This window comes from Triticum urartu, chromosome 3 (assembly GCF_003073215.2).
Source record: "Triticum urartu cultivar G1812 chromosome 3, Tu2.1, whole genome shotgun sequence".
Classification (NCBI taxonomy): Eukaryota; Viridiplantae; Streptophyta; class Magnoliopsida; order Poales; family Poaceae; genus Triticum; species Triticum urartu.
Window position 1 is genome coordinate 685,054,557 of NC_053024.1, and position 23,101 is coordinate 685,077,657.

General features: G+C 45.1%; 1 long non-coding RNA gene and 1 pseudogene across 1 annotated transcript; one reads left to right on the forward strand and one right to left on the reverse strand.

Moving 5' to 3' along the window:
• The first annotated feature begins 1,131 nt into the window (after positions 1-1,131).
• On the forward strand, positions 1,132-22,676 carry LOC125547170 (annotated as a pseudogene).
• LOC125549146 lies at positions 5,944-10,080 on the reverse strand. The gene is made up of 4 exons (XR_007301268.1): positions 9,418-10,080; positions 8,576-8,713; positions 6,921-6,995; positions 5,944-6,322 (listed from the first exon to the last, which is right to left on the reverse strand). It is a non-coding gene; the product is annotated as an uncharacterized LOC125549146 (long non-coding RNA).
• Positions 22,677-23,101: the final 425 nt, after the last annotated feature.

A 23,101-nucleotide genomic window follows, 5' to 3' on the forward strand; every position in this document is an offset into this window, starting at 1 on the left:
GCGAGAAAAACATTCATTCTGGAGGCCGGCTATGTTGCCGGCCGCTGGCTGTGTTGCCGGCGAGAACAACTATTAATTTTGGAGGCTGGCTGTGTTGCCGGTCGCTGGTTGATGCCGGTGATGGACGTGTAGGCCGCTGGCTCTGTTGTCGGCGAGATGAACCGGGGCCGTTGGCCTGAACTAGGGCTTGGCATTTGAAACGCTGCTTTTGGTTTTTTAAATAGACGCGGACAGGATGAGGAAAAAGGGATGCGGCCACGCGCTGTGCGCACGGCCACCGCATTCCAGGACACGTCCGAACACGACCCTAATTCCCTGTCAAACGGATAGAATCCGGACAAAACAGACGTCTGTTTTGAGTCGCGCGGTGGAGTTTCCTGAGGCCCGGTGCATCAGGGGGCTGTTTGGTTGCGACCCTGAGAAAAATCTGCATGCCAGAGGGAAGCCGGACACTAGCCTGAACCTTGTTTGGTTGGCAGCCTGAGCACTCTTATAGCTAGCCTGACCTGAGCACACGGGCACACAATTAGCCGGAGTCGGGCCACCCAAATCGGAGGCCTGAGCTTCAGGCACGCACATGCAAATATATTTTAATGGTTGATCAGTGTACTTTAGTGCTTCACCCATGTTGCATGCAGCTAGCAATCATTGCATCATACCATTCTTTATTTTCTCAGGCTTAGGCACGAACCAAACAACACTTGGCCGGAGCTGCCTAGTCAAGTTAAAAGCACAAAAATCTCAGGCTACACTCAGGCACGTAATTTTCTCAGGCATGGTGCTCAGGGCACCAACCAAACAGCCCCCATATCCCATCGTTTGGGCGAGGCAATGAATTGGACGGGACGGGTCTGAGCTGGTGGTGGCGTGCGTCAATTCTTCAAGACCAGTTGCCCCTCGCTCCCCACCCACTTCGTCCTACTTCTCTCGGCTTCATTACTCTCTGCATTTGCATTTGGGTGGGCCATTCTGCTCCTCCGCTCTTGTTCTTCTTCTTCTTCCCTAGATCTGATCTGGTAGCCACTGAATCCTACCTGATTCATCTCTTTGTGCGATTCTTGCTTTTCACTTCACTTCACGCTGCATCTCCCTTTGTTTTCTGCAGATTGAGAGGCATTGGAGCGTGCAGCAATGGCGGATGAACTTCCGACGCCCTTGGACATGGAGAGCTCGCCGGCGGTCCCGGCCACGGCGGCCGCAAACTGGTCCAAATGGTCAACGCTCCCGGACGATCTCGTCCGCCGCATCGCCAAGTGCTTCCTCTACACCAACGACGTCGACTACTACATGTGCTTCCGCTCCGTCTGCCCAAGCTGGCGCGCCGCCACCGGCGACCCCAGGAGAGACACTCGGGAGCCCTGCTTCCGTTGCTTCCAGCCGCTACATTGGATGGTCCTGGACGACGACTTCCAGAGCGACGACACGCGGGTGTTGGTGAACACCGCCACCGGCCGCATTGTCCGCAAGAAGCTGCTGGAATTTAGTCTATTTTGGGCAGCCCAATAACTATTTCAGTGATTGCTGGAATTTAGTCTATTTTGGGCAGCCCAATAACTATTTCAGAAATTCCTAATAAATCCTAGAGGCCCACTTAGCCCATTTATGCAAGGCAAGGGATACTACTAAAGTTTAGTCCCACATTGCTAGTTTAGTGGGAGTTGGATCTCCTTATAAGGGAGGTTCTTTCCCCACTTGTACGAGCATGAGAACAAGAGGGATATCCACGCGCGCTCCTCCTCCACCGCCCGCCTCGCCGCGCCGTAGGTTGCGGGAATGAGCCGAGCCGGTGTCTAAATTTTTGCCACGCGCTACGGGTATACGAAAGGTCACACGGAAACTAAAAAGATTTTTTTTGCGAAAGTGGAGTTCGAATGCGAACGGTGCAGCCCTTCGGCTGCTGGGTGTTCGCTTCGTCTCTGTCTCTTCGTCTCGCCTCCTTCTCTTGCACCTATAAAAGGGAGGTCGCTCCTCCCAGAGAGACGCACCAGAACCTCTTCCTCCTCTCGCCACAAGTTCCTGAGCACTGCGCTACTGCTACGATCTTCCCCATCTCGGCTTCCGGCGTGCACCGCAGGTCGGGACAGTAGGCCTCCGAAACTGCACCTTTTGAGTCCTGTACGGGAGAAGGGTGATAAGGTTTTTGTGAAGCGCTCAGCGCGGCTACTGGCTGCTTCATCACGGACGATCCGGTCACCGACGACTACTTCCCCGACGTCCACGACCTCCTCCACAACATGGCGGGCGAGGACACCGACCCCAAGTCCAGCACTTCTACTGCTGCTGTCCCGTATGTGTTCTTGCTCTTTCTGTTAGATGTCATGACAGAGTTCTTTGCTCTACATTCCGTCCTACATGTGTTAGGTTCTACTTCATATATGCAACTTCATCTAGTATCTGTTCTAGATGTGTTTAGTTCAAGTTCATATATGCAGATGCTCTTTACCTTCTCTCTATCTAAACGCATGACTTGTTTTATCTCTACTATATTAGTCATGCTTTATCAAGTATTTCTGTTAATAAAATCATTCGGTAAATTGCTCATATTTCCAACAATCCAAAAACCTTATTATAGGCAATTTACCCTGAGTGGTTTTGCTGCCTCCATGAGACCTCCTATGTTTGTGGGTATCCACTATAAGAGGTGGCGTGTGAGAGCAGTCTTATGGTTTCAAACCATGAGTTGCTATGAAACCACTCTCGGCAAACCTGAAGGAGAGATTGATGCTCAACAGGCACAAGCTTTTCAGAAAATGGATACTCTGTTTAAGGCTGCTCTCTTGAGTGTTCTTGGTGAGAACATAGTTGATGCTTATGCGTCAATTGATAATGGAAAAGATATGTGGGATGCACTCAAGGCCAAGTTTGGGGTCTCGGATGCTGGCATTGAGCTGTACATCATGGAGCAATTCTATGATTACAGGATGACTGAAGAGCGCTCCGTGGTTGAGCAAGCTCATGAGATACAGTCATTTGCTAGAGAACTTGAGCACTTCAGTTGTATGCTACCGGACAAGTTTATTGCCGGAGGTATCATCACTAAGCTTCCTCCTTCATGGAGGAACTTTGCTACCTTGCTGAAGCATAAGAGGCAAGAGTTTTCCGTCCCGGATCTCATTGGCACTCTTGATGTGGAAGAAAAGGCGAGAGCAAAGGACACACGTGCTCGAGGTATTGAGGGAGGATCTAGTGCCAATGTGGTACAGAAGCAGAACTTCCAGCCCCACAAGTTCAAGAACAAGGGCAAGTTTGAAGGAAAAGCAAAGTTTGATGGGAAGAACAAGGTTGTGCAACACACAAACTTCAAGAAGAAGAATGGCAAGAAGAAAGGTTCTTGTCATGTGTGTGGGGATCCTGATCATTGGGCTCCTAGTTGCCCTAATCGCTATAACAAGCGTCATCCTAGGAAAGGCGGCAAGACCGCTAATGTTGTCATTGGAGACACTGACAAGAAGGATGCTGGGTATGGTATATTTCCCACTATTCTTTCAGTATGTCATTCTCCTGACTGGTTGATTGACACGGGTGCTAATGTGCATGTATGCGGTGATATTTCCATGTTTTCGTCTTATCAGACCGCAGGGACTTCAACCGTGCTGATGGGCAACGGTTCAAGTGCTTCTGTTCGTGGTGTTGGCACGGTCGATCTGAAGTTTACTTCGGGGAAGATCGTGCGGCTGAAGAACGTGCATTATGTCCCCTCCGTCAATAAAAATCTTGTTAGCGGATCTCTTCTGTGTAGAGATGGCTACAAGCTTGTCTTTGAGTCGAATAAATTTGTAATATCCAAGTATGGAACCTTTGTTGGTAAAGGCTATGAGTCAGGAGGCTTGTTTCGTTTATCCTTATCAGACGTTTGCAATAAAGTTGTTAATCATATTTGCAACAATAGTGAATCCAATGTGTGGCATTCACGTCTTTGTCATGTTAACTTTGGTTGCATGTCACGACTAGTGAAGTTGAACTTAGTTGGGACGTAGCAGAATTTAAAATTTTCTACGCATCACCAAGATCAATCTATGGAGTTATCTAGCAACGAGGGAAAGGGGAGTGCATCTACATACCCTTGTAGATCGCGAGCGGAAGCGTTCAAGAGAACGGGGTTGATGGAGTCGTACTCGTCGTGATCCAAATCACCGATGATCCTAGCGCGAACGGACGGCACCTCCGCGTTCAACACACGTACGGAACGGAGACGTCTCCCGCCTTGATCCAGCAAGGAGGAGGGAGAGGTTGAGGAAGAGAGTCCAACAGCAGCACGACGGCGTGGTGGTGATGGAGTGGCAGTTCTCCGGCAGGGCTTCGCCAAGCTCACGCGGAGGAGGAGAGGTATTGGAGGGGAGGGGCTGCGCCAGGTTCAAGGGTGTGGCCGCCCTCCCACCCCTCCACTATTTATAGGTGGGGAGAGAGGGGGCCGGCCCCCCTAGATCCCATCTAGGGTTGGGGGCGGCGGCCAAGGGGGGGAGGAGTGCCTCCCAAGTCAAGTGGAGGCCCTCCCCCTTAGGGTTTCCCCTCTCCCATGCGCATGGGCCTTGGGGGGGGCTGGTGCCCTTGGCCCATTAAGGGTTAGGAGCCCCCTACAGCCCATGCTGCTGTATTGGACGTGGTGGAACATTTTCCGGACCTCCGGACCCTCCGGAACCTTCCGGAAGCTTCCCGGTACAATACCGGAAAAACCGAACTTTTCCCGGAACCCGAACAACAACTTTCCATATATAAATCTTTACCTCCGGACCATTCCGGAACTCCTCGTGACGTCCGGGATCTCATCCGGGACTCCGAACAACATTCGGTAATCACATACAAGTCTTCCTAATAACCCTAGCGTCATCGAACCTTAAGTGTGTAGACCCTACGGGTTCGGGAACATGCAGACATGACCGAGACAACTCTCCGGTCAATAACCAACAAGCGGGATCTGGATACCATGTTGGCTCCCACATGCTCCACGATGATCTCATCGGATGAACCACGATGTCAAGGATTCAATCAATCCCGTATACAATTCCCTTTGTCTGGTACGATACTTGCCCGAGATTCGATCGTCGGTATCCCGATACCTTGTTCAATCTCGTTACCGGCAAGTCTCTTTACTCGTTCCGTAACACATCATCCCGTGATCAACCTCCTTGGTCACATTGTGCACATTATGATGATGTCCTACCGAGTGGGCCCAGAGATACCTCTCCATTACACGGAGTGACAAATCCCAGTCTCGATTCGTGCCAACCCAACAGACACTTTCGGAGATACCCGCAGTGCACCTTTATAGCCACCCAGTTACGTTGTGACGTTTGGTACACCCAAAGCATTCCTACGGTATCCGGGAGTTGCACAATCTCATGGTCTAAGGAAATGATACTTAACATTAGAAAAGCTTTAGCATACGAAGTACACGATCTTGTGCTAGGCTTAGGATTGGGTCTTGTCCATCACATCATTCTCCTAATGATGTGATCTCGTCATCAATGACATCCAATGTCCATGGTCAGGAAACCATAACCATCTATTGACCAACGAGCTAGTCAACTAGAGGCTTACTAGGGACATGGTGCACTACAAGAAATCTGTTAATACATGACAGTTCTAATCCGCCATGGACCTGCGCAAAATTGTCATGAGAGGGCATACGTGATGGACCTGAAATCCGTCATGTATATCGCGTCATAATTTGAACATGGTACGCTCCATGACGGATCATTGAGAACCGTCACGGACCATGACAGTTCTTAACCGTCATGGACAACACTAAACTGACGTGCTCATGATGACGTTAACTTGTCTGCCACATCAGCATCTGACCTGGATCTGACATGGCAGCCCATGAAGTAATCGGCCCAATAAGATTTTCAACTCATTAAATTTTAGCTCCATCCAAGACCAACACCACTGTAGTAATCAGCCCAATTAAAATGTTGGCCCATTAATGTTTCAGTACGTCCAAGGCCCACTAGTTTCAATCCAAACGACTAGCCCATCTCATTTTCTCATGGCCCATGGAAATTCTATTTTCTCAACAATATAAACTCATGTCATTAACTAAAAGAAAAAATCATAAACATAAGCAGATTTTTTATACAAAACCTTAAAATTACATATATTTCCAGATAATACATCCATATGGACTAGCAAAACACAAGAAACTAAAATCTACAAACCCCTATGCTAATTCTGCATACACCACCACCAGGCTTGGCGCTCGCTGGATGCATATTCAGCCATCCATAGTGCTCGCTGGACACAGATCCGACCATCCATGCTGTCATCATCTGAGGGAGAACCTTATATGCACCAAAGTCTCGCCTCAACCCATGGTTGACATTGCCTGCGCATTCACAAACGTTAAGACAACCTCAAAAATTAACATGTCCGAGCACTGCGCATCTCCCAACAACATGGCCCCTGTGAGTTCTTGTTTCACATATTAACTATTCTTCAATTTATTTCTAAAAAAATATAATATTCTTCAGTTAGTTTATAAGTAGACAACATTTTCCAATGACCATGCTCAATAATGGACAATTACATCTTGAAAGTTAATTGTAGAAGCAAGCAAGCTCAGGTTTCTATACGAACAAACCATGGTCTCTAAACTACAATTATCATGTTACATCAAATACTTTTGTTATATGAACATGTTATAGGAACGTGTTATACGAACAACATATAATCTTGATGGACTACATCATGAATCTTGAGATTAATCCTTTTTAATTAATAAGATAATTTTTATTTTGTTAATATTTATGTGGATACATGTAGAGCCATCACAATCACTTTTAGTTAAAACCTTTGGTTGGATTACTCCGTGGAAAAGTCAAGTTAGATATAAAATGATTACATATTAATTACCATGCTCCAAGCTCCATTGAATATCATGATCAATAGAAGAAATACTTTCACTGTGGAAGATGGACAATTACCTGCGGCGTAGCTATGTGAATCTTAGTCCTTTTACCTTTTACCAATCAATTGTTTAACAAGCTAGAGAGATGCACCTGCAATGAGTTCAAGAACAAAATGTGAATTATTTGGTTCTTCTATATTGCACTCAAACAATTTTAAAATGGATCCAATAAGGATACGCGAGTTCCATGAAGTATCCATGCATTCTAGCACTGGGGATACTATTGTTGCAGTGTTGATAAACATGGTACAGAGGTGTTGGAACACACTGGGGTTCATAAACCAACAACAGGCAAGTGATTTTTGTTACTCATAAATAAATATGGATACGAATTTGCAATGGTTGTCATCAGGTTATGGGATCCCTGGTCCCTAAAGCACACACGCACTACGTCACATAGACTACTCAAGGAATCATAAGCATTTTTGTTGCTACACGTACGTCAGATCAACAAATTTATAGTTATGTCTGATGCACAGTACAATTCTTAAATAATATCACCGGCGTGTACTACCATAGCAGAAAGACTTGAATTGTGAACTGTAGTTGTGGAAAAGGAAAGCAGAGAGCGTATATTCCACAAGTAGAGCTCCATGTGCACTCCAATCCCGTTGAATGTGAAGAAATCAACTACTCCCCTCCAATACATATTAATTGACGCTGGTCTAGTACAAAGTTTTACTAACTTTTTACTAAACTAGCATCAATTAATTTGGATCGGAGGGAGTATTAAACATTTCATATTGCCACGCACACTGTCAGGTACAAGAATGTACGATGCCTTCAACAAGAGCAAATTAATTGCCTGAAACATCTACACAGCATTTCAACATAAACAGCGATGCTTGTTGTGTGATGTGTGGGAGTGGAGATGATGAAACAGTAGAACATTTATTCTTCGCTTGCGCCTTCAATAAAAGATGCTGGGAAAAACTGGGTGTTCGGTTTGGCTCCCCCAATATCATAAAAGATGCTGAATAGTTCAGGGCTACACCTACTTCACCTGGGAAAAAGGGGGTGGACTGGCCAAATGTTCATGGAAATATTTATAACGTCGGCATGGAGCATCTGGAAAGAGCGGAACGGGAAAATATTCGAAAGGATATACTCCCCTTCCCATGAAGCATGGAAAGAGAGATTCAAGGACTTTGCACTACTAGCTCACAGGGTTAACCCTCTCTAGTCCATTTTGTGGAGAGATTCTCCAACTATGTAACCTAGCAATTAGCTTATCCTCCCTGTGTCTCATTGACTCTTGCCAATCTCCTGGGCTAGTTTAGAGACTAGGAGAGACCAGCTTGTAAACCACCATGTAAAAATCTTGTATACATTTTGGTGATAATATAAACTGTCAGTTCGTGCTAGAAAAACATCTACGCAGACATGGAGTTTCACATGCCAAATCTACCATTATCGTGCTGAACAGAACATATATGTCAAATTAATGAATGAATTGGTATGCCCTGATGCTAAACAAAACAGGCTTCTCACACAACAGATTCATACTCCGATACAGTATATCTTAATTAAGAGCACGTCGTGTATCTCAGGGCACGTCCAGCGAGGGAAGGATCAGCAACACAATATATCTGAATTAAGAATGAAGCATGCAAGTACATCACAAAATTACAAAAAATCTGGCTACATCATAAAGACCGAGCAGTAACATACCTTGAGCAGTTCATCAATACTTGCTATAGCTTCAGAGATAACAAATTAAGTTCTGCGCCAAAGAGATCATGACCACTGGCTTCATTTCCTTCAAGTAGAAATGCTGCAACACCAATCTCCAAGAAAGCCATTCCCGAACTGTGAAATAGTGCAATCACATTAATTCAATGAAAATGCCATATGAAGCATAGTTTGCCACACCACCCATTTAAGTACCAAAATAACCAGCATACAGGAGTAAGACAACTACACAATATACTACAGCCTAACACATGAGGACCGTTGCATAAGAGCATCCCTTGGATCAGTAACATTACTCAGCACATATACATGAGATCTAAATCTATTTACCAGGGCAATGTGTACTCAAACAATATGAATATAATATCAGGGCAATTTTAATGCACTCAAATCCAATACCAGGCCAATTAATGCACGCAAAACAATCTAAATCCAATACCAGGCCAATCTAAATCCAATCAGAGCCAGACATGAAATACATATTGACGAACCCCTCCTCATATGCAAGGAAGAAGAGTGGATATATAGGACACATGGACAAACTACATGACAAGGACTTATGCCTGCAGATCGATGACAGGACCATGACATACAGACTTGCATTCGCTAAAACAATATATCTTCCAATTCCAGAGTACAAAGAAACAGAACATATCTAGTGCACATATACCCATAACCTATCTAGTACACATGTACGTAGAAATAACTAAGCAGATAAAGACTGACATCACCAACAAATTTTGAAAGAATACAAATGTTCCACCGACCAATCTACTAACCCTGCAGTAGGTAAGATCAGAGCTTCAAGGGGATAAACTCACCCACCGAGATGGCTACGAGTAGCAGCACCTAAGTGCAGGGCGGGAGGACTGGGGCAAAGCCGAGGAGGCGGCGCCCGTCGCTGCAGCGCGGCAGGAAGAAGCCAGTGGCCATCTCCATGGCGTCGGCGCCCCTGTACACTGCATCGTGCCAGCGGCGCCACCTGTACCTCGCCAGTGCTCGGCGTCGACCGAAAATGGATCCGTGGCTGCCGCACGGGACATTAGCAACTTCCAAATCCGGTTGCAGAAAATAACGAGCACGGCCCCACTACCTCCACCTTGGCCTTCTCATTGGCGTGGATCTGGTTGAGATGGCCAGTGCATCATTGGGTTCGGCACGGCATGTGCGATGCTCGACTGCGACCGAAGAAGGCAGATTGATGTGCGACGGGAGGTAATGGACGACGTCGACCATCGTCCAGCCACAGCAGTCGGTCCCGCTGCCACTACTGCCGCCACAGATCGAGGCCGTGATCTGGACCGGGGTGTATGGGCTCGTGGCCATGGCGAGGGGAAAGATGAGGAGGGGGCTGAGGCATATAGAGCGGAGAAGAGAGCGGAGTGGTGGATCGGGAGAGGTAAGGCATGTTCTGCGCCGGCGCCGGCACCGGCAGACGGATATTGGTGGAGTGGCGGCGGCCGAGGGAACGGGAGGAGAGGATGGGAGCTAGGGTTAGGTGTGTGTGTGTGGCCGTGGAGTTAAAAAGGGCTAGGTCGAAAATTTTCCACCCTGCCGCGTTGGCTTCTCGAAATTTTGCATCGCCGCGCGCTCTGTTAAAGTTCCGCGCGCCCCCTCCCTTTTCTTTCCAGCTTCTATATAATGTTTTCTTTCCAACTTCTATATAATGTTGACCGGCTGACAAGTGGACCAAATAAGGAGGCACAAACGACACATCATAAGGAGCCATCCATGACGGATCAGATGGTGCATAAAGAAAGGAAAAACGAGCACAACTTGTTGATTCATGACGATTTTCGTGACGGCCTTCGATGTCCGTCATTAAGAGCTAGTGTTTTGGGGTGCCATTCGCATCTTGCTGATCTATGACGATCTCTGTGACGGATTTCGGGAACGTCACCAGAAATCCGTCATGGATTACCAGATTTCTTGTAGTGGTGTTGTCTATGTATCCACACATGTATCTGAGTTTCCTATCAATACAATTCTATTATGGATAATAAACGATTATCATGAACGAGGAAATATAATAATAACTAATTTATTATTGCCTCTAGGGCATATTTCCAACAATCTCCCACTTGCACTAGAGTCAATAATCCAGTTCACATCGCTGTGTGATTAACACTCAAGGTCACATCCCCATGTGACTAACACCCAAGGAGTTTACTAGAGTCAATAATCTAGTCCACATTACCATGTGATTAACACTCAACGAGTTCTGGGTTTGATCATGTTATTCTTGTGAGAGATGCTATAGTCAACGGGTCTGAACCTTTCAGATCCGTGTGTGCTTTACAAATCTCTATGTCATCTTGTAGATGCAGCTACCACGCTCTATTTAGAGCTATTCCAAATAACTGTTCTACTATACGAATCCGGTTTACTACTCAGAATCATCCAGATTAGTGTCAAAGATTGCATCGGCGTAACCCTTTACGGCGAATTCTTTTACCACCTCCATAATCGAGAAAATTCCTTAGTCCACTAGTTACTAAGGATAACCTTGACCGTTGTCCTATGATCCATTCCTAGATCACACTTGTACCCCTTGACTGACTCATGGCTTGGCACACTTCAGGTGCGGTACATAGCATACTTTAGAGCCTACGTCTAAAGCATAGGGGACGACCTTCGTCCTTTCTCTCTATTCTGCCGTGGTCAGGTCTTGAGTTTTACTCAATACTCATACCTTATAACACAGCCAAGAACTCCTTCTTTGTCGATCTATTTTTGAACTCCTTCAAAATTTTGTCATGGTATGTGTTTGTTTGAAAGTACTATTAAGCGGTTTTGATCTATCCTTATAGATCTGGATGCTCAATGTTCAAGTAGCTTAATCCAGGTTTTCCATTGAAAAACACTTTTCAAATAACCCTATGTGCTTTCCAGAAACTCTACATCATTTCTAATCAACAACATATATTCATCAGAAATTCTATAGTGCTCCCACTCACTTCTTTGGAAATACAAGTTTCTCATAAACTTTGTATAAACCCAAAATCTTTGATCATCTCATCAAAGCGTACATTCCAACTCCGAGATGCTTACTCCAGTCCTTAGAAGGGTTGCTAGAGCTTTGCATACTTGTTAGCATCTTTCAGGATTGAGAAAACCTTCTGGATGTATCACATACAAGCTTTCCTCAAGATAAACGTCGATGAAACAATGTTTTGACATCCTATCTGCAAGATTTCATAAATAATGCAGTAACTGCTAACATAATTCCAACAGACTCTTACAATCGCTACGAGTGAGAAAGTCTCATCGTAGTCAACTCCTTGAACTTGTCGGGAAACATCTTAATGACAAGTCGAGCTTTCTTAATGGTGACACTTACCATCATTGTCCGTCTTCCTTTTAAAATCCATCTGCACCCAACAGCCTTACGACCATCAAGTAGTTCTTTCAAAGTCTATACTTTGTTTTATACATGGATCCTTTCTTGGATGTTATGTTCTCGAGCCATTCATCAGAATCCGGGCCCACCATCGCTTCTCCATAGCTCGTAGGTTCATTGTTGTCTAGCAACATGACTTCCAAGACAGGATTACGCACCACTCTGAAGTAGTACACGTCCTTGTCGACCTATGATGTTTGGTAGTGACTTGATCCGAAGTTTCATGATTACTATCATAAGCTTCCACTTCAATTGGTGTAGGTGCCACAGGAACAACTTCATGTGCCCTGCTACACACTAGTTGAAGTGACGTTTCAATAACCTCATCAAGTCTCCACCGTCCTCCCACTCAATTCTTTCGAGAGAAACTTTTCCTCGAGAAAGGACCCGTTTCTAGAAACAATCACTCTTGCTTCCGGATCTGAAATAGGAGGTACACCCAACTATTTTTGGGTATTCTATGAAGATGCATTTATCCGCTTTGGGTTCGAGCTTATCAGCCCGAAACCTTTTCACATAAGCGTCGCAACCCCAAACTTTTAAGAAACAACATCTTAGGTTTTTCTAAACCATAGTTCATACGGTGTTGTCTCAACGGAATTGTGTGGTGCCCTATTTAAAGTGAATGTGGTTGTCTCTAATGCCTAACCCATAAACGATAGTGGTAATTCGATAAGAGACATCATGGTATGCACCATATCCAATAGGGTGTAGTTATGATGTTCGGACACACCATCACACTATGGTGTTCCAGGCGGTATTAGTTGTGAAACAATTTCCATAATGTCTTAATTATGTGCCAAACTCGTAACTCAGATATTCATCTCTATGATCATATCATAGACATTTCATCATCTTGTCACGACGATCTTCAACTTCACTCTGAAATTACTTGAACCTTTCAATAATTCAGACTTGTGTTTCATCAAGTAAATATACTTAGCATCTACTCAAATCATCTATGAAGTAAGAACATAACGATATCCACTACGTGCCTCAGCACTCATTGGACTGCACACATCAAAATGTATTACTTCCAACAAGTTGCTTTCTTGTTCCATCTTACTGAAAACAAGGCCTTTCAGTCATCTTGCCCATGTGGTATGATTTGCATGTCTCAAGTGATTCAAAATCAAGTGAGTCCAAATGATCCATCTGTATGGAGTTTCTTCATGCATATCTACCAATAGACATGGTTCGCATGTCTCAATCTTTTCAAAAACGAGTGAGTCCAAAGATCCATCAACATCGAGCTTCTTCATGCGTTTTATACCATCATGACTCAAATGGCAGTGCCACAAGTATGTGGTACTATCATTACAATCTTATATCTTTTGGCATGAACATGTGTATCACTATGATCGAGATTCAATAAACCATTTATTTTAGGTGCAAGACCATTGAAGGTATTATTCAAGTAAACAGAGTAACCATTGTTCTCCTTAAATGAATAACCGTATGGCGATAAACATAATCCAATCATGTCTATGCTCAACCAAACACAAAATAACAATTATTTAGGTTTAACACCAATCTCTATGGTAGAGGGAGCGTGCGATGTTTGATCACATCAACCTTGGAAACACTTCCAACATATCGTCATCTCACCTTTAGCTAGTCTCCGTAGCCTTTTATTTCGAGTTACTAACACTTAGCAATGGAACCGGTATTTATTACCCTGGTGCTACTAGGAGTACCAATAAAGTACACAATAATATAATGTATATTCAAAATACTTCTGTCGACCTTGCCAGCCTTCTCATCTACCAAGTATCTAGGGTAGTTCTTCTTCAGTGACCGTTCCCCTCATTATAGAAGCACTTAGTCTCGGGTTTGGTTCAACCTTGGGTTTCTTCACTAGAGTAGCAACTGATTTGCCGTCTCATGAAGTATCCCTTCTTTCCCTTGCCCTTCTTGAAACTAGTGGTTTTTACTAACCATCAACAATTGATGCTCCTACTTGATTTCTACTTTCACGGTGTCAAACATCGCGAATTGCTCAAGGATCATCATGTCTATCCCTGATGTGTTATAGTTCATCACTAAGCTCTAATAGCTTGGTGGCAGTGACTATGGAGAACTATCACTATCTCATCTGGAAGATTAACTCCCACTCAATTCAAGCGATTGTAGTACTCAGACAATCTGAGCACATGCTCAACGATTGAGCTTTACTCCCTTAGTTTGCAGGCTTAAGAAACTTGTCAGAGGTCTCATACCTCTTGATGTGGGCATTAGTCTGAAATCCCAATTTCAGTCTTTGGAACATCTCATATGTTCTGCGACGTTTCAAAAACGTCTTTGGTGCCACAATTCTAAACCGTTAGTATTACGCACTGAACTATCACGTAGTCATCAAAACGTGTATGTTAGATGTTTCCCAACATCTACAGACGATGCTCGAGTTTCAACGCACTGAGCGGTGCATTAAGGACATAGCCCTTCTGTGCAGCAATGAGGACAATCCTCAGTTCACGGACCTAGTCCGCATAATTGCTACTGTCAACTCTCAACTAAATTTTCTCTAGGAACATATCTAAAACAGTAGAACCAAAGCATGAGCTACGACATAATTTGCAAAGACCTTTTGACTATGTTCATGATAATTAAGTTCATCTAATCAAATTATTCAATGAACTCCCACTTAGATAGACATCCCTCTAGTCATCTAAGTGATACATGATCCGAGTCAACTAGGCCGTGTCCGAGCATCACGTGAGACGGACTAGTCATCATCGGTGAACATCTTCATGTTGATCGTATCCACTATACAACTCATGTTCGACCTTTCGGTCTTCCGTGTTCCGAGGCCATGTCTGTACATGCTAGGCTCGTCAAGTTAACCTAAGTGTATTGCATGTGTAAATCTGGCTTACACCCATTGTATGCGAACGTTAGAACCTATCACACCCGATCATCACGTGGTGCTTCGGAACAACGGACCTTAGCAACGGTGCACATTTAGGGGGAACACAATCCTTGAATTTTAATGAGGGATCATCTTATTTATGCTACCGTCATTCTAAGCAAATAAGATGCAAAAACATGACAAACATCACATGCAAATCATAAAGTGACATGATATGGCCAATATCATCTTGCGCCTTTGATCTCCATCTTCGAGGCGTGGCATGATCACCTTCGTCACCGGCATGACACCATGATCTCCATCATTGTGTCCTCATGAAGTTGCCTCGTCAACTATTACTTCTACTACTATGGCTAACGGTTAGCAATAAAGTAAAGTAATTACATGACGTTTATGTTGACACGCAGGTCATAAATAAATTAAGACAACTCCTATGGCTCCTGCCGGTTGTCATACTCATCGACATGCAAGTCGTGATTCCTATTACAAGAACATGATCAATCTCATACATCACATATATCATTCATCACATCCTTTTGGCGATATCACATCACAAAGCAAACCCTGCAAAAACAAGTTAGACGTCCTCTAATTGTTGTTGCATGTTTTACGTGGCTGCTATGGGTTTCTAGCAAGAAAGTTTCTTACCTACGCAAAACCACAACGGTGATATGCCAATTTCTATTTACCCTTCATAAGGACGGTTTTCATCGAATCCGATCCGACTAAAGTGGGAGAGGCAGACACCCGTCAGCCACCTTATGCATCAAGTGCATGTCAGTCGGTGGAACCAGTCTCACGTAAGTGTACGTGTAAGGTCGGTCTGGGCTGCTTCATCCCACAATGCCGCCGAATCAAGATAAGACTAGTAACGGCAAGCAAATTGAACAAATCATCGCCCACAACTACTTTGTGTTCTACTCGTGCATAGAATCTACGCATAGACCTAGCTCATGATGCCACTGTTGGGGATCGTGGCAGAAATTTAAAATTTTCTACGCATCACCAAGATCAATCTATGGAGTAATCTAGCAACGAGGGGAAGGGGAGTGCATGTACATACCCTCGTAGATCGCTAAGCGGAAGCGTTCAAGAGAACGGGGTTGATGGAGTCGTACTCGTCGTGATCCAAATCACCGATTATCCTAGCGCCGAACGGACGACACCTCCGCGTTCAACACACGTACGGAACGGAGACGTCTCCCGCGCCTTGATCCAGCAAGGAGGAGGGAGAGGTTGAGGAAGAGAGTCCAACAGCAGCACGACGGCGTGGTGGTGGTGATGGAGTGGTAGTTCTCCGGCAGGGCTTCGCCAAGCTCACGCGGAGGAGAAGAGGTATTGGAGGGGAGGGGCTACGCCAGGTGCAAGGATTAGGCCGCCCTCCCACCCCTCCACTATTTATAGGTGGGGAGAGAGGGGGCCGGCCCCCCTAGATCCCATCTAGGGTTGGGGCGGCAGCCAAGGGGGGAGGAGTGCCTCCCAAGTCAAGTGGAGGCCCTCCCCTTTAGGGTTTCCCCTCTCCCATGCGCATGGGCCTTGGGGGGGGGGCTGGTGCCCCTAGCCCATTAAGGCTAGGGAGCCCCCCTACAGCCCATGTTGCTGTATTGGACGAGGCGGAACATTTTCCGGACCTCCGGACCCCTCCAGAATCCTCCGGAACCTTCCGGAAGCTTGCCGGTACAATACCGGAAAAAACTAAACTTTTCCTGGAACCCGAACAACAACTTTCCATATACAAATCTTTACCTCTGGACCATTCCGGAACTCCTCGTGACGTCCGGGATCTCATCCGGGACTCTGAACAACATTCGGTAATCACATACAAGTCTTCCTAATAACCCTAGCGTCATCGAACCTTAAGTGTGTAGACCCTACGGGTTCGGGAACCATGCAGACATGACCGAGACAACTCTCCGGTCAATAACCAACAGCGGGATCTGGATACCCATGTTGGCTCCCACATGCTCCACGATGATCTCATCGGATGACCCACGATGTCAAGGATTCAATCAATCCCGTATACAATTCCCTTTGTCTATCGGTACGATACTTGCCCGAGATTCGATCGTCGGTATCCCGATACCTCGTTCAATCTCGTTACCGGCAAGTCTCTTTACTCGTTCCATAACACATCATACCGTGATCAACTCCTTGGTCACATTGTGCACATTATGATGATGTCCTACCGAGTGGGCCCAGAGATACCTCTCCGTTACACGGAGTGACAAATCCCAGTCTCGATTCGTGCCAACCCAACAGACACTTTCAGAGATACCCGTAGTGCACCTTTATAGCCACCCAGTTACGTTGTGACATTTGGTACACCCAAAGCATTCCTAGAGTATCCGGGAGTTGCACAATCTCATGGTCTAAGGAAATGATACTTGACATTAGAAAAGCTTTAGCATACGAACTACACGATCTTGTGCTAGGCTTAGGATTGGGTCTTGTCCATCACATCATTCTCCTAATGATGTGATCCCGTCATCAATGACATCCAATGTCCATGGTCAGGAAACCGTAACCATCTATTGACCAACGAGCTAGTCAACTAGAGGCTTACTAGGGACATGGTGTTGTCTATGTACTCACACATGTATCTGAGTTTCCTATAAATACAATTCTAGCATGGATAATAAACGATTATCATGAACAAGGAAATATAATAATAACTAATTTATTATTGCCTCTAGGGCATATTTCCAACAAACTTAATCCCTAGTTTCACCACCGTCAAGGGATCTAAGTGTCAAGTGTGTGTGCAAGCTAAGCAACCTCGTAAGTCTCACACGACTGCGGAAATAAGAAATCTTGCACCACTAGAGCTCATACATTCAGATCTATGTGAAATGAATGGTGTGTTGACAAAAGGTGGAAAGAAATATTTCATGACGTTGATTGATGACTCCACTAGATACTGCCGTGTGTATCTTCTGAAATCTAAGGATGAGGCTTTGAATTTTTTCAAGATCTATAAAGCTAAAGTGGAAAACCAACTTGATCGAAAAATCAAGAGGCTTAGGTCCGACCGTGGTGGAGAGTATTTTTCCAATGAATTTGATGCTTTTTGTGTGGAACATGGTGTAATCCATGAGAGGACTCCTCCCCATTCACCTCAGTCAAATGGGGTGGCCGAAAGAAAGAACCGTACTCTAACAGATTTGGTTAACGCCATGTTAGACACTTCGGGTCTCTCCAAGGCATGGTGGGGGGAGGCGATATTGACTACATGTCATGTCCTAAACCGAGTTCCCACAAAGAACAAAGAGATAACTCCATTCGAGGAATGGGAGAAGAAAAGGTTAAAACTCTCTTATCTACGAACATGGGGTTGTTTGGCGAAACGCAATGTTCCAATTCCAAAGAAGCAGAAGCTTGGACCAAAGACTGTGGATTGTGTTTTCTTGGGATATGCTTTTCATAGCATTGTCTATAGATTCTTGGTTATAAAATCTGAGGTACCTGACATACATGTCGGTACGATCATGGAGTCGAATGATGCGACTTTCTTTGAAGATATCTTTCCCATGAAGGATATGGCTACCTCATCTAATCAGGAGATGCCTAGTTCATCGAATCAGGAACCAGTTACAATTACCAAACCTGCCATTTCGATGGAACACTTTGAAAGTCCTATGGAGGAGAAAAATGAAGTTCCTACTAGGAGCAAGAGACAGAGGACTGCAAAGTCTTTTGGTGATGATTTTCTTGTGTATCTCATAGATGACACTCCCAGTTCTATTTTAGAGGCCTATGCATCTGAAGATGCTGACTACTGGAAGGAAGCGGTTTGTAGCTAGATGGATTCCATCTTGGCGAACGAAACCTGAGAGATAACTGATCGTCCTTATAAGTGCAAACCTATAGGATGCAAATGGGTATTCAAGAAGAAGCTTAGGGCTGATGGTACTATTGAGAAGTACAAGGCTCGGCTCGTGGCTAAGGGTTATACCCAAAAGGAAGGTGAAGACTTCTTTGATACTTACTCACCTGTGGCTCGACTGACCACTATTCGAGTTCTACTTTCGCTAGCTGCCTCGCATGGTCTTCTCGTTCATCAAATGGATGTTAAGACTACTTTCCTAAATGGAGAGTTGGACGAGGAAATTTATATGGAACAACCAGATGGGTTTGTACTAGATGGTCAGGAAGGAAAAGTGTGCAAGTTGCTAAAGTCCTTGTATGGACTCAAGCAAGCACCCAAACAGTGGCATGAGAAGTTTGAAAGAACTTTAACAGCCGCAAGCTTTGTTGTAAACGAAGCTGACAAATGTGTGTACTATCGCCATGGTGGGGGCGAGGGAGTTATCCTTTGCTTGTATGTTGATGACATACTGATTTTCGGAACAAATCTGAATGTTATTAAGGAGGTCAAGGATTTCCTATCTTGTTGTTTGAGATGAAGGATTTAGGAGTGGTTGATGTCATTCCGAACATCAAGTTGTTGAGAGACGATGATGGTGGGATTACATTGCTTCAATCTCACTATGTGGAAAAGATCTTGAGTCGCTTTGGCTATAGTGACTGCAAGCCCTCTCAAAAGAGGCGAGTGTGTTACTTCAAAAGAATCAAAGAGGTGAGTGTGTTACTTCAAAAGAATCAAAGAATTGCTAGAGATCAATTGAAATATTCTCAGATTATTGGCTCGCTTATGTACTTAGCAAGTGCTACAAGACCTGACATCTCTTTTGCTGTTAGCAAACTGAGTCGGTTTGTCTCAAAACCAGGAGATGTGCATTGGAAAGCTCTAGAGAGAGTTTTCCGTTATTTGAAAGGCACTGGAAATTACGGAATTCACTACACCGGGCATCCAAAGGTGCTTGAAGGGTATAGTGACTCAAACTGGATCTCAGATGCTGATGAGATAAAGGCCATGAGCGGTTATGTATTCACTCATGGAGGTGGCGCTGTTTCTTGGAAGTCTTGCAAGCAGACCATCTTAACGAGGTCAACAATGGAAGCAGAACTCACAGCACTAGATACAGCTACGGTTGAAGCAGATTGGCTTCGCCGGCTCTTGAATGACTTCCCGGTTGTTGAGAAACCTGTACCAGGTGTCCTTATGAACTGCGACAATCAAACTGTGATCACGAAAGTGAGCAGCTCAAAGGATAACATGAAGTCATCAAGACACGTTCAGAGAAGGTTAAAATCTGTCAGGAAAATGAAAAACTCCAGAGTTATTGCGTTGGATTATATCCAAACGTCTAAAACTCTGGCAGATCCTTTTACCAAGGGTCTATCACGTAATGTGATAGATAATGCATTGAAGGAGATGGGTATGAGACCCACAATATGAGTTGTTCACAGTGGTAACCTATTCTTTGTGATCGGAGATCCCGTGAATTAGATGTGGAAGACAAGCTGCTGGTCAACTGAGAGGAGAGTATCCTTACTATTCACAATACCACTCCATGAAGATGCAATACTCTCCTAATCTGCAGGGCAGGTTGATGTATATCTTAATGTGTTCTAAGTGGCTTATTTAAGCAGAGATGTTATCCTGCAGAACATCTTTTGAAGAACACACCTATATGAGTTCGATTGTCAAACGTCGCAATCTATGAGAGTAGGGTTCTCTCTAGTAAACTCATGAAAGGTCACGGAGTATGACGCATAAACTCCACCCGCGGGGAAGACCCACGGTAGCCACGTATCGGTCAAGGCTTTATGTGAAGCTAGATTTGTAGAAAACTTGCAGTTCAAGACCCAGTCCACTGTTCAAGTTGCTTACTAGTGTAGCATAGAGTTCTAGGTGGAAGTTCAAATTAACAGTCTCCACTGCAGTACCGGTATATAAAACAGTGTTTTGGAACCAAAGGCAAATTCCTGTGTGCCTCTGGGATCTGGTGGGGGATTGCTGGAATTTAGTCTATTTTGGACAGCCCAATAACTATTTCAGTGATTGCTGGAATTTAGTCTATTTTGGGCAGCCCAATAACTATTTCAGAAATTCCTAATAAATTCTAGAGGCCCACTTAGCCCATTTGTGCAAGGCAAGGGATACTACTAAAGTTTAGTCCCACATTGCTAATTTAGTGGGAGTTGGACCTCCTTATAAGGGAGGTTCTTTCCCAACTTGTACGAGCATGAGAATAAGAGGGATATCCACGCGCGCTCCTCCTCCGCCGCCCGCCTCGCCATGACACGCCGCAGGTTGCGGGTTGCGGGAATGATCCGAGCCGATGTCTAAATTTTTGCCACGCACTACGGGTATACGAAAGGTCACACGGAAAATGAAAAGATTTTTTTGCGAAAGTGGAGTTCGAATGCGAACGGTGCAGCCCTTCAGCTGCTGGCTGTTCGCTTCGTCTCTGTCTCTTCGTTTCGCCTCCCGTCGTTGCCCTTTCGCCTCCTTCTCTTGCGCCTATAAAAGGGAGGTCGCTCCTCCCAGAGAGACGCACTAGAACATCTTCCTCCTCTTGCCACAAGTTCCTGAGCACTGCGCTGCTGCTACGATCTTCCCCATCCCAGCTTGCGGCGTGCACCGTAGGTCGGGACAGTAGGCCTCCGAAACCGCACCTTTTGAGTCCTGTACGGGAGAAGGGTGATAAGGTTTTTGGGAAGCGCTCAGCGCGGCTACTGGCTGCTTCATCACGGACGATCCGGTCGCCGACGACTACTTCCCCGACGTCCACGACCTCCTCCACGACATGGCGGGCGAGGACACCGACCCCAAGTCCAGCACTTCTACTGCTTCTTTCCCATACGTGTTCTTGCTCTTTCTGTTAGATGTCATGACACAGTTCTTTGCTCTACTTACCGTCCTACATGTGTTAGGTTCTACTTCATATATGCAACTTCATCTAGTATTTGTTCTAGATATGTTTAGTTCAAGTTCATATATGCAGATGCTCTTTACCTTCTCTTTGTCTGAACGTATGACTTGTTTTATCTCTACTATATTAGTCATGCTTTATCTAGTATTTTTGTTAATAAAATCATTCGATAAATTGCTCATATTTCCAACAGAAGCTGCCGCTGCTGCTGGACTACTACGTCGTGGGCACCAGCCGCGGCTTCATCGTCCTGGCGGACAGGAGCCCTCCTCATGCCGCTTCTGTGCTCAATCCCCTCACCGGCTGCATGCTCCGTTTCGCGACTCTTCGCTGGAGCTCAGCTTGTTCTGCGACTCATCTCGCACCATTTATACGGCCACTCTTGACAGTGAAAGTTTCCTCGTCCGCCAGGTTGAGACTACTTGTTCGGCTCAACTCGCAACATTTTATTATTTCTGTCGGAAGGCGGCCGTGTCTGGTATTTATCTAGACATCTTCCTCTCGGGATCATCCGCAGCCATGAAAAATTTCTTACACGAGTGTCTAAAGGTGGATCTACGGTTGGATCTACCTGCGGATTTACCTTTCGAGGATCCACCTGCGGATGCGTACGGCGTCCAGGGTTTCATAGTGAATCTGGTTGGACTTGCATGCATGTTGTTCGTCTTGAAGCCACAGGGAGGCCCAAGTCCCTTTGTTTTTGAAGTGGACATCCAGACAGGTGAGCTCATGCCTTTCAAGAGAATCTGCATCCATGCCCTCTTCATCGGTGACAACAGATGCTTCGCCCTCCCTGCTGATAAGTTCCCGGGCATCGAGGCAAACTGTGTCTACTTCACTGAAAATCTGGGTTCGTCCACTCATATCTGCAAGTGCAGCATCAAGGACAAGAAAATACAGAGGATCTCTCAAGCTCTAGATTTCGTGAAGCAGGGCAACAAGTTTGTCCTCGTCGGTGACCCTCCTTTCTCGACGATCCAGCGCCTCTCCAGCTACACCATCAACAGCCAGGATTCTCAGCTATTGGCCTAGCAACAAGGCGCCGGGAAGATCTTCATTCAGCTCTGGGGGCTGCCAAGAAAGCTATGCTTTTGCTATGTAAGAGTTACTGCTCCCTAATTATTGTCTACGTAGTACTTTGTTTTGTTATTTCGGATATGGCTTGCCATGTAACGGGTAAGAAACATGTTGATTCAAGGTTAGACCGCCTGTGATGGAACTACTGTTTGTTGTCTTAATTAGGACTTGGTATCAACCCCAATGCTACATCTACCATTCTATTGTGCTTCTTGCCATCTTCTTATGTCTGTGTGTCCACTTGTTCTTCTCTTGTATTACTACTATGTAGCAATGCAATCTGGTGCTTGATTTCTGGCAGTGGTAAATGTTGGTCCAATTTTTGCCAAGTTCTGAATTTAACTTCTGAAATTATTGCCATGCCTTCTTGTTGTCTGTAT